This window comes from Paramormyrops kingsleyae, chromosome 8, assembly GCF_048594095.1.
Source record: "Paramormyrops kingsleyae isolate MSU_618 chromosome 8, PKINGS_0.4, whole genome shotgun sequence".
Lineage (NCBI taxonomy): Eukaryota > Metazoa > Chordata > Actinopteri > Osteoglossiformes > Mormyridae > Paramormyrops > Paramormyrops kingsleyae.
The window spans coordinates 21,388,297-21,406,371 of NC_132804.1; the positions used below are offsets into that span (position 1 = coordinate 21,388,297).

General features: G+C 41.9%; 1 protein-coding gene across 2 annotated transcripts in view; it reads left to right on the forward strand.

Moving 5' to 3' along the window:
- Positions 1 to 611: 611 nt before the first annotated feature.
- Positions 612 to 18,075, forward strand: part of raly (RALY heterogeneous nuclear ribonucleoprotein) — a 62,582-nt gene continuing 45,118 nt past the window's right edge. For both annotated transcript variants that reach the window (XM_072715459.1, XM_023795505.2), the window contains exons 1-2: positions 612 to 716; positions 11,926 to 12,009. The gene's annotated coding sequence lies outside the window, so the exon portion shown is untranslated. The remainder of the gene's footprint in view (positions 717 to 11,925; positions 12,010 to 18,075) is intronic.

The window sequence follows — 18,075 nt, forward strand, 5'->3', positions numbered from 1 at the left end:
AGCATCATTTTTTATAGCACAGTGCACTCACTGCACTGGGATCCACACAGACCACAGGATGGGCTAATATGTTGGCCACACCAACCCAGCTTTCCTAGCTGGTCTCCCATCCAAGAACTGGACAGGCCCAAACATGCTTAGCTTCAGATAGATTATTTAGTTTGAACTGCTGGGGGTAATTTACAGGAAGCTTTGTATTAACGGTAAGATTTCTATACAATACACGTCTAAACACCGAAAAAATATTTTAAAGTGACAATACAAGGAAACTAACGAATGAACTTACAAAGCACACAAAAGATGTAAGGTACTCTTTCACACAATTCACACGTTCACCAGCTTGCATTTCTTTTTCACTCAGGTATTGCAAACATAATTTACCCTAGGCGTGTAATCTCTGATAAAGCCTCTGTTAACCCCACAAAAATGCATATGGGTTATGAATTTTCTTACAGGATTCCGATCAGACAATCACCCCAATTACCAGCCTTCTTATACTACGGGGCCTGAACTTGTTCATCCAGAGAAAAGAGCGTAAATTCCTGAAAGGTTCCCCCCGACTCTTGGTAGAATGGTTTGCTCCACGCTCATAGTGGGCTTGTGCGTATCAGCCGAGTCAGTCTGACTTCTGCATCGCTGGAGCGTCTGTGTTCTGCTCGTTATACTCCTATCTTATTGGTCTTTCAGCATTTTTATTTTCTCTGAAATTTTGCTTGGTGAGTAATTTTCCTCTTCCTATAATTTTCTTCTTTGTCTTTTTCTTCTTTTTGTTTTTATTTTGAATTAGTTTTTGCATTAATTGTCTCACTACTCATACGTAACTACGAACATTTATATTTTTTCTTTTAAGAAAATGACTTTTTGGTTCTTAGCGGCGGTGTTTGTATTTGAGTTACGCCGATGTCCGTTTTTATTTGCTGCTGGGTGTTTGCCAAGACCATCAGGACCCAAAACTATCAGTGTTTTGGGAAGTACAGTAATAAGCTATCGCGTTTTCAATTTATAAGTGATGTTTTTCATATCTTAATTGCATACGTCTGCGGATATATGTCTTTCCATTACCTAACTGTATTTCTTTTTCTCTTGATGGGTGGTATTCATTATGTACCATTATATCGCCAATGACATTATTAATCTCGTCTGCATTTCTTTGGATCAGTGTTATTGAATATTTTAATTTTTTAATTGCTGGGACGAGTTAAACGTGCCTTGAAAACTTGACAGTAAGAGTAAGGCTGATTCGCCGAGGGTTACGCCTGTGTTGCCTTCTCCTTAGGTCTGCAGGACATTTCATCTCAACATTTAAATCAATAAATGGCAGAAAGACAAATAGGTAGCTTGACAGCCCGTACGATGACAGTCAAGTTGGCGTCCTGGATTGCAGACTTGCGCTTCACAAGACTCTGTACTGTGTGCAACGTCAACATCAAAGCTCAACCCGATAGTTTTATTTTATTATTATAGCGTTTATTTACGCAAGTAGTTATTGTTATAGTAACCTTATGCGTTTTTGCTGCTTGGTATATTATTTGTGGGCTGCTAGATAGCTTTGTTTCCTTCTTTTTTATTGTACAAAATAAATTGGACTTCTGGATTGTAAACTTGAGTTTTATTAACCTGTCCAATTTTTATGCTTATTTGTGGTGGGAAGTTAATTTCTTTTATATTCTGTTATTTCTGTGCCTCGGTCCCGTGTCTGAAGTTATATGAGTTGAAAATGACGTGCGGGTAATTAAAAATCCAGTCTTGCGATCTTTTTTTGTGTGCGTGTGTTCAAAATAATTTGGGAGTTTAAATAACGGTACCACGCCCCCTGCACAAACAAGCTAAACACCCCCACACACACACACACACACACACACACACACACACGTACGTCATCATTATTTCTCAGCTGTACTTTCATCCAGCATCAGAAAAATATGATTATTCAAAGAAAGCAACAAACGAAAAAGAAACATTGACCATACGTGTCAGCTGCTATTGCAATTATAATAATTAGTTTGGTCTTTTTACTTTGCAGCTTATTGCTCTCTTGATCATAATAACGTGCATAACTAATGTGTTTGATTGCAAATGGGGCATAAGCCAAAATCCAATCAGTATCTTGGGTGAGTCCAACTAGCGATGGATCATTATCAGAAATGGACCGCCCAGTGAACCATAACATCGGTCGCTGCATCTTCCTGATGCTCCCTAAAACGTGTCATATCTATGAAATGTATGAATTACACGTTTGTACGTCGCTGAGAACTACGCCCCCTACAGGAATACTGCGGTCAGGACGTATACTACCAAAATTAAGTCAGTAAGCCGCACACGCATATTTCAGTGCTAGGAAAACGTGTGCACGTCTGACATAAATGCACTATAAAAACACTGCCGAAGTATCACATAACATAATGATAAGTCAAAAAATAATTGGATTGAATCCTAGCTGTACACATAGCACTGAAAAAATACAGCCAGAAAGATGGCTTACAGTTTAAAGTAAATGACAGTAGATAATTTAATACAATACAAACAGTACTTTGAAAGTCGAAAAAATGTAGACCAATTATAATAATGCCTAAATACAGACCTTTTATTTTTTAAAAATCAAAGCGTAGTGTATCCGATGCAGAGGAGACTCGAATATGCACGCTTATGCAGAAGGGACTCTTGTACATTAAAATGATTTATTCCTCAGTGTAATTTATAACTCGTGTTTTTTTAATACGTGGGAAAGAGCCTGTGAAGTTTAGTTCCATAGTCAGTATCTGTAGCAAAAGGTTAACTAGGCCTATATCGTTTCCTAACGAAACACAAAACAAATTTAATAATTAACGATTAGCGTCATGAGCTGACTATATATGTTTCAGGTCTTTGGGATGGTTCATAAACCATGAAATCGAATGAAAACGGTTGCAGACTGAAAACTTAATATCATTAGTTCGGCTGTATTGTAGCCGCTAGACAACGATTCACAGACCTGAAATGGAAAGACCATTGTCAGAAACGACTGCCTTTCTTCATGGTTGACAACACAAACCATCTACTTCAGTTACGCAATGATGTATGAAAAATGAAGCAACGTGTTTCTATAAAAAGAAGGACATGCAAAACAAACTGAATTTTTACTAGTTGGTAGATTAGACATTGAATGGAAATGCTGTTTCTGTATGTCAATTTTAACCTGAACTAGAATATGAAAACAAGTGACTCAGTAATCATTGATTCTGATTCAGTCTTAGATTCAAGGCAGACTTGACTTTTGCGCTGAAAACTACAATACTTGCATATAGTAATCAAAGCACCAGTAAGTAGTTTGCGAACTATTGAAATGAAAAAGAGCACTTTCAAAATTTGAGTGCCATCAACAAGTCTCAAATAATCAAGTAATCAAATAATTAAAAACAGCAGAAATATTATTTTTTTTTCTAATTAAAGTATTAAAATTAGTTATGTTAAGAAAATAGAAGAGAAGCAAATCATGGAAACACGTACATAACCTCAGAATGTGAGATGTCTTTAAAAGTGGTTGTGATGAAATTATGGACATTTTCATACAGGACCGGAACTGAACTTGCTTCCATTAAAATATTATGGAGGTAGCAATAAAAACAGTCTGAATTCTTTGCATCTGAAAAAGATGACAGCTGCATTAAGAGCTTAAAGCTTGCTAATGGCATTGCTATCCCTTGAGCTTGTCTTTCGGAAACTTCCTTGCCACTAAGAGGAATAGCTCATTAGCGGGTGATGTTTACCCACAGCCACCTCGATGGTCGCCGTCTTGCTCTTGTCTGACTTGCAGCCTCGCTCCCCATGCCGGCGAGCCTTTGCTCGCTAACTGGATGCTTTCTGCTTTCAGGTTTGCTTGGGCGGGGAGATGTGTTGTGCATTTACCCAGATCAGGTTGACAGGTAACATGAATGTGAAGTTGTTAAATGTGGCACCAGCTTTAAGAGAATTTACAATGCGTCAGGAGTCGGAGTAGTACTAAGGGGTGGCTTGTGGCCCTGTGGGTTAGGATTTTGTGCCCATTATCTGAAGGTTGCTGTTTCAAATCCCGTGGCTAGCCGAGTGAAACCGTTGTTGAGCAAAGCCCTGAACCCCAGTGGCTCCAGGGAGGTTCCTGATGCTGTGCTCAATTCCTAAATTATATGTTGCTTTGGACAAAAGCATCTGTTGAAAAAAAATTGTGATATGTAAAACATTTACTGAGCAGAGTCATAAAGTGTGATTGCATAAGCATGTTCTGTGAGTAATTTTCAGCCAAGATATTGCCTCAATACTTAATTGATACATAACTTGATACATAAGGAACTGATACATTGATACATAAGGAACTGGTTTGTCTGCGGCATGTTTGGTTTAAATTAAAAATTCTGTAAATGAGGATCCCAGTCCTAAATAAACATGTTCATAATTCTTGGTACACACACCCAAACGGGACCTGTTAACACTGTGGTAATTCAATATCAGCAGTCCCCTTTTAAGAAAGCTTATGGATTTTTACTCTGTTTCCATTGCTCGTGGGAGTTTTACTTACACAAAAATGTCCTGAGGGCAGAAGGAAAAATTATGGGTTCAGAGAGATAACCAGATTGTCGAGGAGTGGGTATCGAGGAGGCAGGATCAAGACATCTGATTGGATGGTCCTGCCTCCTCTAGTTGCTTGGACCCACCTCCTCTACAGTCTGATTGGCTATGTCTCTGAACCAATCATTTGTCCTTCTGCCCTCAGAACATTTTTGTGCAAGTAAAACTCCCATAAGTGTTTCGATTCCATTTTTTCGTCTTATACAAGGTTAGAGTCTTTGGCTTTTGAATGTGTGCTCCTTTACTTTTGATTCTTCAGAAGTTTTAATCTGTTCTGCATAAAAAGAACAGTCAGTATGGTCTGCAATGAACTGACATCCCATCCAAGGTGTTCTCCTGCTTTGTGCCCTGTGCCCCCGGTGTCACACCCTGCTCATCCAATTCTCCTGTGTGCCACGCCCCCCTCGTTAACCTCGTGTGGATTCTCCGTGTTTACCAGCTGTTTCGAGTTGTTTTCATTAGTTCAGTCTATTTAAGTCAACGTCAGAGTATGTTTCCATAGTCCTGTCATTGTATTGTTGTAATGGTCTTCCCTCGTATCCCTCTCCGTTTGCCTATTAAAGACCCTTATTCCCCGATGCTTCTTCTCCCACTCCTGCTTCCCTGTTCCCCATTCACTTGGACCCTGTGCTGGTATGGAAGATGGAAGAATGGGAAACAGCAACTATTTAATCTGGAAAAAGACAAATAATAGATAAACTTGTTTAATTACCAAAAGAATCCTTGCTTGGTGAATAGAATGGGAGCTGTTTTTAGATATTAACTACCTCTGTAAGTATAAAAAAACAACATGAGCATGCTAGTTAATTAGTTAGCTAGCAGTTGGTATTCATTTGAAAGTCGAAATAAAAGCAATGTAAATAGCATTTTTTGGTTTTTGATTACTTGATGCTTACTTTTTAACAATTTAAGGGTAATAGTGTCCTCAAAACCGTGCACCAATGAAGACACAGTTGTGACACATTTAACTTTGTAGCTGTCTTAGAGATATGCTTGTGTGCAGCTATGCTCTCCTTTCTGGTGGGTTGTGGAAAAGCTGATGCATAGAAATTCAGGAAGAGCTGGACAGTAACACTGGGAAGTTCATCTCACATAAAGTGACAGAAAGCAGACCAAAGCAACTTGGTCCCTCTATCCCTCTAGCTCGGAACTGCGGGGGGTGGAGGTGGTAGTATGGAAATAATACAGAACATAAGCACCTACCCTCGGTTACACGTTGTACAGCTAGCTCCTGACAAATATATATAAAAAATTGTATTGCCTTGCAATTCAAGTTCTTGGAATACAAGTAAATGATGTAAGATTCCTGCGCAAAATTTATTGTGACCTCCAGTTGAAATCAAAAAATGTATAGTGTATACATAGTGTACAGTGTATAACCCCAGTTTGCCCCAAAGAAATTACACATCATAAGAGCAAGGCTTCCTCACCATGTTGTGCTCCTCTGCGGCTTTTACATCACTATCTGTTGTTTTAAACCAAGATTTGGATTTTTAAAAAGAAACATTTTTTGATTTCAACTCTTTGTAGTTTGTAGGTAAATCTGTCCTTGATCAGGATGTTTACATAATCATGCTTAGGCTTTTGCACAGTCTAGTGGCTGCAGGCTAGTGTATTGTGGGGGTGTAATTAGACCCCAGTAAGAAAGAGGTCATATCAGATTCTTGGATCATTAGGTTGTTTCAGATAAATTTTTGTCAATGTCAGCTACTATGTTGTTACTCTTTGAAGTCTAACACATAAAGGACAGCTTTCCTTTTGCTGAGCAGATCTGAGAAAAACTTTTCTTATTACAGAGATGTTTCTTTGCATGTTTTCATGTAGGTATAAAAAGCCCATTCAGGTGGAAATTGTTTACAATGCTTAGAAATGAAATTTCTCAGGTAGCACTTTGGATTTCATTTCCCCTTTGTGGGTGCACAATATATGCAAACTGCATATAAATCATCACCTTCATGGCGTTTCTCTGGTGAAGGTCTCGGTGACAGTGCGCCAAGTAGGTCAGACCAGACCTCTTCTTCCAAGGCCATGGACAGTAGCTCATTCTGGTGGATCCCCAGATTTTCCTAAGTCACTCTATGATGTAGAATACCTCCAGTATGTTCTAGGTCTGCCCTGGGGCCTCCATGCAGTGCAAAGTTCTCAGAAGGGCTTCCATGGAGCCAAACAGGTGGCATCCTTATCATAAAATGCCCATCCACTTCCGATCCTCCTCTCGATCTGAAGGAAGAGTGACTCTGTTTCGAGGTCCCTGCGGATCTCCGAATTCCTCACACTGTCACAGAGACTGAGCCACGCAACCCTACAAAGAAACCTCATTTCAGCTGCATGTACTCGCACCGCATCTAAATGTATTTTTTTATTTTATTTAATTTTTATCATTCTTTTGTTTGGGATGTGATGATTCTACGTGACCCTGATTCACCTGAAGGTGGTGCAGACCCATCAACCGGGCGGTGTATGCAATGCTTGCATTCATCTTGGGCTCTGTCGCATATAATGAACATGCATACTTTTTTGGACGTCGCTTAAGGTTAATTCGAAATGTATTTTATTTTCGCTCAGCAAGGTGATAAAGCCATAGAAAAGAAAATGCAAATGGTACATCTGTTCTAGACGGTGTCTGCTGCTACTCCGGTGCACTGGTCTGAAGGAAAGCAAAAGAATGCTGTTTAGAGCCCTGAAAGGGGTTTTTTTTTTCTAAGCTGAGACAGCAGGTGACATAGTGGTTAAAGTTATGGGTTGGCAGTCTAGATTAGGTCTCTGCACCTGTGATTGGAAGGTCATCATTTCATATCCTATAGCTGGCAGGATGACTGTGTCCCTGTTGGGCCCTTGAGCAAGGCCCCTAACCCTGAAAACACATGCCTCGTACATGTTTCTAATATCTGTCCCTTCTAGGTTTTCCCTCGTGGGTTTTCTCATGTTGTCATTTTGGCTGGTGCAACAGCTTGGATCTGCGTGTGCACATGCAGGTTTAATAAAGATGTCATTGTACCCGCTCAGTATGGCTGTGTATCTGGATCAGCTGGAGCACTTAGTGTTGCTTCTCCAGAGGGAATCGAAAAGCTGAACTGAAATCAATTCCCTGACCCCTTTGAAGAAGGTGATTCAGAGGAAAATGGCATCTATAAAGTACCAGTGATAAATGCAGTTGCAGATAATATGTGAAATAGTACTGTTCATAGACGATGGGGGCGGGAGGGGGGGCAGTAGTCCTTATCAGGTGGTCCAGTTGCTGGAGGAATTGTTCAGTAGGAATAATGACATACATGACATCAGTGTAATGGATCATGGCAAGACACACATATACATGCAAGGAAAGTGTCCTCTTAAGAGATGTTTATATCAGTATTACCATTTTAGAGAAGTAAATGTTGCTTCATGTTGAACTTAAAAAGAAAACAATGCTTTATTTGTATCTCAGTCTTTTTCTGTAAGTTTCTGGTTTGTCTCTGTACAGGGTCAAAGGCTGTCCATGCATGTCTGCTTTGATCGCAGCATGTGTTCATTAGCTAATGATGTTATGCTTTATTCCAGGTAGGCTACCCCCAACTGCTGCATAAATTATCTGTAAAGGTCAGGAAGACAAAAGGCAAAATAAATAATATTTATAACTGAATTTTTGAAATGTAAATGTGGTTTAATGGCACTGGAGTTCAGGATAAAATGACGGGCACTGCTTTTTAGTTTTGACACTTTTCACAGGATTTACACTCGTTCAGGCACTCTGCCTGTGCCTTGCCAGCACATTTATTTGTTTTCTGCTCCGCTGCCTTTGTGACGAGTCGCTCTCCTCTGAAGAAGGTTATCCGTTTCACGCAGTCATTCAAACACTTGGCAAGTCACGCTAATACGCAGTGTAGCACTGCGAATCCCAATGAATAACGCAATCTGAGTAACTGATAACGGAAGCCGGGGGCGCGCGAATCGGCTGCACGTGAGTCAGGTGAATTTGAGAGCTTTCTGGCGGAGGTTGTGATGCTGAGGTAATAATACGGGTTTCTGATTTTTAGGTGAGAGGTGTCAACAAAGTCGAATTGGTTGTACAGTATGTTTAGGCCCATGCTGTTTTTTTAAAAACGTCCTTATTTAGAACTTGTTCTGCTTTGTAGTAGCCTGTTGTCCACTATTTAGGCACCTGAGGTAGTGTGACTCGCGGCAGGATATGTCTCGGACTTCAAGTGAAATTGGATAAAACGCCTCAGCACGCAAGAGCAGTGGGAGAACAAAGAGCCGCCCGGCACTGAAGTCCTAATCCTAGAAAACCGCGACACTCAAACCATGATCTCCGAATCGCCGTGAATGCAGTTTGGAGCTGCCGGTTTTTAAACATTAAAACGATATAATAACGCTTTAATTATATGACGACGGGAGACTGGAGTAAAACGAACATGGGATTTAGATTTGAATTCATAAGTATTTCTGGGAAGCAAGGCATACAGTGATCTTATGAGCAACTGCTGTACTCCATGCCTGCTACAGTAGAAAGTCAATTCATATACAGTAGTTATCATTTTAAATACAAGTATGAAAAGTATGTACGGATCCCTAAAGAATCAGTGTGTTCCACAAGGGGTCTGATAATAATATAAAACTAGGCTATGTTTTGCAGTGAATTTTTCCTACATTGAAATGTTAATTAGAGAAAGATTGCATTCTGATCTTAAATGGTTGAGGCAAAACCTTTTTAGCTCCGGCGGCTCAGCACTCAGCGTGCGATGGTAACGTGGCGTCCCAGCGGTGCGCTTCGCGTGTGACGCGTGAGTGCCATGCAACTGGCTGGCATCGCATCCAGGACTAAAGCCGCTTTCAGGGTCTGGCTTTGTGTCCCCCCAAGTCCAACAGGGTAAACATTTGCGGAAAATGAATGCACGCTAGTTTTTGCAGCTGTGGCCATTCAGTTTTATTTATCCACACGCTTACCATTTCGTTCCTAATTGTGCTAACCCACAATACCCGAGACTAGAGCCAGGAGGCCCTCTCTGCCATGAATCATTTGCATAATTTGACCACCTTTAATTTTTGCTAATTTATGTTTCTCCCTTGATTTCTGACTGGTAAGAGTAAGGCCCCTGGGGGCCACCCAAAGCCCCACCCCCTAGAGGTTTTCTGTCCTGTACTTACATTGCACATCCATGCATGTGTGTGAACCACAGTTAATTGGTTTCCAACCAGCCCATAAATTTTTTGTTAAATTTCGACTAAACACACTGGGATCACTGTATTGGGAATAATATTACGCACAAATACTACTAAACTGAGTAGGAATATGAGTAATTCTTTCTGCAGGTTGCTGTCATCTTTGACGGCCCTTGGGTACACTTCATGTCACAGTGTGTCAGCGATCAGACGTCTCAGCTCGGCAGGTCCCTGGAACCACAGTCTGTCCGTTGGCAGCCTGGCTTTGCGACTGTTTAGCTGATGTTGAGCAGCGGAGACACGGGGGCGACCTCGCGCGGAAGGAATTGGGTGCCCCCCCCCCCACATGCACACCCGTCACACGTCTCACAGAGCTTTCCGGAAAGGGTCTGACGACATGAGCACAGTGTCTGCACACTCTCCTGTCAGTCTGATTGAAAATCAACAGCAGGAGGGTGGGGGGCGACATGAGGCAGTGGGGGGGGGGGGGGGGGGCTCCCTGTCTAACCTTATATTTTGGCACTCAGTCAAGGTGCTTTGATGTTATTCGAAACATGCCTATCGCCCCTGCCAACAGCGTGTTCAAATGCCAGGCAAAATGTCAGCTGTGTTGCACGCGAACACATAGCCACACTATGTAATCAATTGACATTATACTTGGTGTCCTCACTGGCTTTGCGCAGCTGTTTGCCTAACACCAAAAAAAGGACTCGGTGTTCAAACGATTCAAATGAAGCCAGTGTCATTCGCGCAATCATTGTTTTTATTGTGACTTCGTCTGGGAAGGTGTTACCTGTAGCACATAGTGTTGCGTCCTATCAGCCTTGTGGAAGCTAGTGGCTTGCATTGACGTCTGACTGCATACCTTTCACAGCGCTTCTCGGCACCTCTAAACAGCTCCAGGTGCTGACGCTCACTCCCTCACGCTTAGTAGTACTCACTTCTGTAGTCGTAACACTTGCCGCAAGGACGACTTCCTTAAATCTTCCATTGGAAACTGCTGCAAAAATTTACCAGTTTAAGTCAATGTGTATAACGTGCTAATCCAACTCTGCAGTAATCACACAACAGCCTCTGTAAAAATTGGCACATAATACCCTGCTTACATCTTTATTTTACAGTTTGCACTGCATTGGTATTTACAACTGAGATGAATTTTGCAAATAAGCGTGTGATAAATCGATATAAGTATAAAAGTTATAATCTGCATGTGTGTTGTTATGCTGAATGCTAAATCTAGAGAGGATCTTATAGGCATTCTGATTGGATGAAACGCCAGACCATTTTATGTGGCCATCCAGTCTTTTCTTGGGAGCGCAGGGGTGTGAGTGTGATGAATTATTCAGGCCTTTGTGAAGAAGACTGGCCTTTGATCCTTTGATCGTCTGTATTCCCTGGCTGAGACTGACACCAGATCTCTCTCATGTTACCCCTGCACAGCCTCCTCTGGGAGGCAGTATTTTTCAAGTTCCTGTGAGCACTTTGCACCTTTAAGGGGGGTGGGTACACTGATAACACGGGCTGCCTGTCAGATAGGCTCGGACCTCAGAACTGCAGTGGAGTTCTAGGGGGGGTTATCCTGACCTGCTCTATGGGCATGTTTGGATTCTGCTGAGTTACCTGTTCCAGCGCTACACACAGGAATGAACATGTTCTGGAGAAAGAATGTTTGCAGTGGAACTGTATTTAAGCTTTCTGTTACTTTTATTAGAGTAACTACTGTATTGAGGAAAGAAGCCTTGAAACCCATTTTGGGTGGTATTATTGGATGTTATTCAGCCACTGGTTTAGACCAGTTGTGTTTGGGTTTACCAGGCACTGACTGATGGGGTGTGATGACCTCATCCACTGGGTTTTCTCTCATCACTTAAACTAACTGGTCCCTGCCTGTATACTGCACATACATCGCAAGGAACAAAGTCTCTATTCCTAAAGGATTTTATGCTGTGGTGGTGGTTGTATGTTATACTTTAATACTGTATAAACGTACCAAAGATATGCTTTTATTATGAAAGGTGTTTTTTTGACAGTCATGAAAATGAATTGTGAAGTGTGAAATATTGCACTCGCAGAGTCAGCTGAGCACCGTAAATTTGAATTTGTTACGTCTTAGGGAACAATGCAGTTCCGATGATATTCCGGTTTAGAGCCCCAGTCTTTTCAGTGGAAGAGTCAATAAGCTTGTTTTGTTTTGAACTGCAGGATCCTGTTTACGCTCCAGGCTGGGAGCGCTGGGACCAGGAAGCCCTTTACTGTGCACTCTCCCTCCCACGTCACAATAGAAAGGTACGTCTGAAAGCTTCCTCCTGTAGGTGGAATGGAACCACAGGCAAGTCCCTTGGCGCACGTGTGGTGTCTATCTGCCCTCTAGAATAACGTGGACCTACACAGAATGAGAGACACTGATGATCAGTCATGTGATGATTAGTCATGTGACTAAAAATGAGAAAAAAAAAGGATTGATATGAAACTTGTTGGTTTTTCACTTGCCATCACAGAAACAGGTACTGGCCTGGAGAGATAGGCTGAGCCTGGAGGAGTTGTTAGACGATTTACATACAGTGGCATCAATGAGCATCATAAAAATAAAGCTGGTAATTCAGTAAGAAAGTAATTCAGGGGTCTGTTACAAAACTACATTTTGCTTATAGTACTATTACGTTTTTCTAAATGATGGTCTATTTTGGGTACTAGAATGTAAAGAGATACATATTAAGAATATTAGCTATACCACAAATGTGGTGAGATGTACCTTGGCGCATTACCAACCGTATAGCGTTCCGGGAAGGCCAGCGCCGCCTTTGTAGAAAGCCACATTAGCCACAATGTGGCTAATTACCTGGGTCTGCTGACCTTGTTGCCACATACACTAACAATTCACATTATTGACATATTTACAGCCATGTGCTGTATCACACAATCTTATTTTATTCCAATGAGGAGGCAGGTGATGTAACACTTATGGATTCGTAACTTCACTGTTTACGGTTCTGCTTGCATGCTGTTAGATTTGGTCCTTAACCAGAATCTTTCTTGTATACAGATGTATAAATGGGTGTAAAATGCCAGGCAAAAGCATCAACTCAGCAGCTTAATGTACATTAATGGTGTGGATGCGGGACCAGCGTACCATCAGGCTCACAATCAGTAGTAACTTACAGAGCAAGGAGGTGGTATGGGGGGGGGGTGGTCTTACTATCTTGAGGAGGAATTGGAGAGCTGTTAAAATATATCCTTTTCTAAAAGCACCACAGTCGCATTTGTTCGTTTGCGTAATCTCACACGTCTTTGCCCTAAAACACCTATATATTTACAAAGGGATTGCGATTTGTCACAGCGTCTTATTTTATTTTATTAAAGTCCTTCGACTTAAATGCTTAGAAGGGATTCTAGATAATGTGTGCTATCCCCGAAAGTGGCTCTACTAATACGTAAGATTTTATTCTATCACTGTCCTCTTTTCATTCAATCTCTGATCATCAGCTTCTAAAATGAACAACAAATTCAATTAGTGGGCCTAAATATAATGGTTACTTTAGCTGACCTTGTTGACAAGGTAATTCTTATTTTTATTGATGCACTAAGTAAACCGCTTCTCTTGCATAAACATGTATTTTTACTGAAAGTGAAGGGAAGGGATGGTTTTGTTGTCTCCATTTAATACTTTACAGCCATACTTAATAACTCATACCTTGTGCCTTGGGGATTAAATTAGTGTTTTCAGCTCTGACCTCTAAGGAAATGTAATCTTGTAAGCTGGATGTCTGTTTTACCCTCTCTTTTATTGTTATGTAATTAATGTATGTCTGCAGTTAAACATTGATGCACCTTCTGATCAAAACATGCACATCTTAAATATTGAGTCTTTAAAACAGAGAATATGGAAAAAAAATCTCTGTGACATGAAATGATCCTGTCATTGACTAGTGCTGTCAAATCTGTGATGTATTTGAAAATACCTGATTCATCTTTTAGAGTGAAAGAATGATTTTTTTTTTTGGATCTTAGATTAAGGAAACTATGAAGTTCGGTCTCTTTTTTTTGTCTGGAATTGACAAGTGATATATACTTATATGTACTTTGACAAGTCAAGTCATCTTCGGTGAATCTTGCCTACCTGAAGACCTACTGTATCAGAAACGGTCTTTTATCGCAGCTTCTGCCATTCCGTTGTTGCATCCTGTTACTGTCCTGCATGGGCGACAGCTGCTGATGGTGATAGCGGGATTGTTATCGCGCCGATACCTTTCATGTTTTGACGAAAGGTTATGTGCAGTGAGCGAGCCCCACAGCCACTGGCAGACTCCTCGCTAAGAGGCCCACTGCAGGCTTTGACTCTCGCTTTGGCTCTGCCACCCTGCCACGCTGCCACTGGAATATTAACTTCTCCGGGGCTGGGATTGATTTAGGAAGACTATCCTCTATCCGCAGCCATACACTGCTAGCTCAGCGAAAGTGTTTATTTATTGTAACGCGTGGGGAGGAAGTATATCCCCCCTCCAACCAACCTCATGCATTTACAACAGCCAGAACGCAGCATTGCAGCAGGGAGATCCCTTGAATGCTGTGCCCATTCTGCGCACTGCTCCATTACTGACATACTAATTAGAACAGCAATTATTGCTGCTATTTTTATAGCACTGTCTGAACTGGGTGGCTGTTTTCCCCCTTGGCCCGTCCATCGGTTGACAGTGAGACACATCACTTGTGTTGAGCGTGAGACACATCATTACATGGGACTCTATCCAGTTCTCGCACGTGGCGTGAGACTTGCCATCGCAGGCCTTTTCCTGCTCTTCGCACTTGACGTTTTCTCTTTCTTGCCGATTTCCGAATCACGGTTATCAGATTCTTCAGAGCAGTTCGGGTAAAACTATGGACATCAGCAAGACAAGCTGTCCAGTTTTACCCTGACCATCCTGCAGCATCTTGTGCATGTGTTTAATCATCACACAGGAGACTAGGGTGCGTGAATTATGGATGCCCCGAGGTAAAATTTTTATGAAAACATTATTCATGCATTAAAATTTGTCAAACATCTCCGCTACATCAGACAGCAGCTCTCCTGAGTTATTATCCAGATTCTGATTAGAATGGCATGCTTGAGGATTAATTTATTTGACTCAATGAACGTTTGTGTGGGGGATGAAGATGTGTCACGTGCAAGCAAAGCAATTAATCGTTGTTTCGGGAAAATTATTTAAAATTCACCCCTTTGGCAATTTCCCCAGCATTGGCATCCCTTTAATGTTGTGCACGCTGGGATTCTGCAAGCTTTTATTGCATGAAAACGGAAAGGTTCCGTCAAGCCGAAATGCAGCATTTCACCCAGATTGTTTCTTTCTCGATACCTCCTTAATACCCTCAGATTAAGCTACTTTTACCAAAAGGGCATTAAGTATATCTGAGGGGCAATTGCAAAGACAGCGTTTACATAGTAATTCTGGACCATGCTCTGTGTCATTTACCGGAATGTGCCACCCTACTGCAGAGAGTAAGACACGTGGTATTTTGGTGAGCAGGAAGCATAGATGGATAATAGGGCGAGGATGAGAGCTGTGATGTGGTGACACCTAAAGGCAGCTTAACGGTACCAGTGCTCTACGTCTGCGAGAACTTCAACCTCAAACTGCAGCAGTCGTGCTATTTGATTTCTACACGTTGTGAGTGAATACTGAATTCACAAACTGCGGTTTTTAATCAGGCACTGGGCTAATTAGGTTTACACGTGCTTCTTTTTAAATGCATTTCATTAAGGTGTTATATTGGAGATTTAAAGATTTTCAAAAGCCTCTTTTATATACTCAAATTTACTTAAAAGTATAGTTTAGTCATAAATATGCAAGAGACTACAGTATTACGTTAAAAAAAAAACATTCGTCCTATGACCCTGACCAGGATTACTGGATGGATGGATGAATGGATGGATGGATGGACGGATGGTGAGACAGATGAATGGATGGATGGAAAATTAAGCTGCTTAATTAATTTCATACACTGACTGGATGTATTAATGCTTATCCCAATATTTTAATTTTTAGACAACTGCCAGGCCTAGTACCAATAAAACAGTGAAAGTTAATACATACGTCTCATCCATCCATCCATCCATCCATCCATCCATCCAACTTCTCTATAACTTACTGCTGTTAGTCTGCAGTGACGCCTCTGTGAAGACACACAGGGCTCAAGGTAGCCGGTGCCTGGACAGGATGCCACAAGTCGTGGTTTTGGGCTGTGGGAGGGGCCTTATGCTGCAGAGTGACGGCCTGGGGTGGCACCCTAACCAACTGCCACATGATCTCCTTCTATTCTCCCCCCTCTGAAGAAGGAAATCAAGGGTAATGCATGACCTGCTTCTGGTCACCCCCACCTTGTGCTATTCATGGTACAAGGGGTATAACAGCAAGACAATACTGACATTACTTTTAAATCCAGTTTAATGTCAGTACAAGTAATATCTTTAATCATGTTTTTATTTGGATTTCTAGGTTGGAAAATACTTGTCATTTTTAGTCTTAATTGAGTTGCATGAGAAGGAGATTAAAGTGAAAGCTTTCAACAAAGGAGAATGCACTTCTCTTCTGGTCTCATTTTAAGTTTTATTTGCCTTATTTTTACTGTATATTGCAGTTTTTGTATCTCAGGCTCTCTGTTATTAATTTCACCATTAAGGTGGTTTTGAAAATCAAGAGCTTTCCGGAGAAACAAAGAAAGGGTTATTTTATCCTGGATACATGTCACTGTATTTGATGGACAGGAGCTGTGGTAGCCGGTCAGGTTCTGCGTTCTGCCCGATTTGCATGTACTTGCTGTCTGGCTTTAATGTTCCCGCGCTGCGTTTCTTCTCTCAGGCTATGGCTCTGAATTAATGAAGAGTCCACTGCCGATTTAATGTGATCCTCGATAAAAAAGGCGGAAAAAAATCAAGCGCCGCTGCCTTCCGCGAGGGCAGCTTGAAATCCACATTTTCCCGTTCCCTCCCTATCCTGCCTCCTGCCCACTTTCTAATCTCCCGCTGACGCTCCATCCCCTATCCTTCCCGCCCCACTCCATTCCCGATTCTGGGCGCGAGATTAATACGGACGGGATGTCTCGGGGCTGCCCTTTGCCCAGCTTCCTAGCAGCGGTGGGAGCGGATTCGCAAGAAGGAGCCACGGGGTGTTGGGGGGGGGGGGGGGCTCGAGACCCCGTTCGTGTCTGGTTGCAGCCTTTTCGGAACGGCGGGATGTGAAATGGAAACGTCTGAGGAAATGAGGTCTCTCTCTCTCTGACTGGTCTCTCACTGGCACTTCTCTTATCACTGCTAAGTAACTCTATCCTCCCTCACCCCCAAAAAAATGTGTACCCATCCATCTTCTGTAATTTCTTTTCTCCAGTACAGGATCACGGTGAGTCTGGAGCTCGTCCCAGGGAAGGCAGGGTACAAGGCAGGGGACACCCAGGCTGGGAAGGCAGTCTGACACAGGGCACACACACTGTGCCCCCCCCCCCGGCAACAGACACGCACATATGCACACATACCAACACTGTGCAGCCCCCCCCCCCCCCCACACACACACACACACACAGCTCAGTGCAAAAGTGAACCGAAACCCAGGTTATAAACGGCCACAGTGTTATCACGACAAATTTGTGTGTGTGTGTGTGTGTGTGTGTGTGTGTATAATATTCTTTAAAAGCAGAATATTGTGATATTGTGTTGTCTAATTTAGCGCCTGCATGAAAAGCAGAAAGCTGCTCTCACAGTTTCCCAGCTTGTCCCCGCTTTGGCTGTATGGTGCAGCACCTTCTCGTAGCAGAAGCTTCCCTTTGAAGTTTCTGCCAGCTGCCCTTGACCTGCCCGACTGCATCTCGGTTCCGCTGAACGTCGGCATGCCTGTTTCAAGTTGAACAGCCCGTTGCTGCCCATGAATCAAGCAGGAAGTTTTGCTGAATGTGTCCACTGAGCTGCACGTTAATGAAGAACAAAAGGCTAATCTGATCACTGGCTCTCTACATGAAGTATGTCATTGTGATGATTCAGGATTTCCCTCCAAAGTGTATCAGAGACTATATTCAATACAAATACGACAGATCTTCCAATCCCATATCAAAATCATAATTGATTAGCCACTAATTAAGAGGGAGAGAATTAATTGAACTCTAACCCAGTCCAGGATAAGCTTTTGGAAGATAGATGGAAATAATTTGAGTAACTTACTATTCACATTAACACTGAATTAATTAAGTAGTGAGATTTTACAGTTGGCAGAGGTTTCTCAAGGACTGGGGTTAAAACACTGTATTTTAAGGCTTTGTAATGCCTGTGTGAAATAATGCTAAACCAGCATCACAAATTTAATTCGCAAA